Genomic DNA, 647 nt, shown 5'->3' with positions numbered 1-647 from the left:
GGTATGTCTTATCGAGAAGTCTATGCGAAGCTGTTCCACCCATACAGACACATTTTGGGATTGTGGCAGCTAGATACTGAGGACTATAGAACACTGCTGAATGTCGTGGTGGATGGCTTATGCATTACTGGTTGGACGTGCTGGCCTCCCCTTAACACCGATGTGGATGGCCCAATGGAATTCGAGCCCTTGTTTAGAATTCGCCTGACGGAGTGGAAATTAGCCCTGGTGGAGTACTATGTGGACACCTTCTACAGATTTTCCCACAAACGCCACCTGCAGATTCAGAAGGACAGGTTTAGCATCCAGTGGTTCAAGAGAGACCACCGAAAGGACGGATTTCCGTATCACTGCCTGACCTACCGCCGCCTCTACCTCCCCCCGAGCCACCAGGACGACCTCATCAGGCCAGGCCTCTTCCAAGGCAACTACGATGCCGGCGGCCAAACGATTGCCATGCTCAGCTTCCATGGGAAGTATGCCAGGTTCACGAAGGTCACGGGATTCCCCATCGCGACGTTACAAATCCACCTCATGCGCCGCATCCAGCCGCCAGATGGCGAGATCTTCCGCAACTTCAACGAGCTCTCCCGCGTGGTCCACGAGATTGACAAGCAGGTGATCCGGGAGCAGCAGCAGCAGCAGCA

At 54.6% G+C, this 647-nt stretch overlaps 1 pseudogene; it reads left to right on the top strand.

The window, feature by feature from the left end:
* The first annotated feature begins 3 nt into the window (after positions 1 to 3).
* LOC102244377 overlaps positions 4 to 647 on the top strand; it is a 30957-nt pseudogene continuing 30313 nt past the window's right edge.

The sequence above is a fragment of the Myotis brandtii genome, unplaced genomic scaffold, assembly GCF_000412655.1.
Source record: "Myotis brandtii unplaced genomic scaffold, ASM41265v1 scaffold562, whole genome shotgun sequence".
Classification (NCBI taxonomy): domain Eukaryota; kingdom Metazoa; phylum Chordata; class Mammalia; order Chiroptera; family Vespertilionidae; genus Myotis; species Myotis brandtii.
The sequence above is the reverse complement of the archived record's forward strand: the minus strand, read 5'-3'. Positions and strand labels throughout refer to the sequence as shown.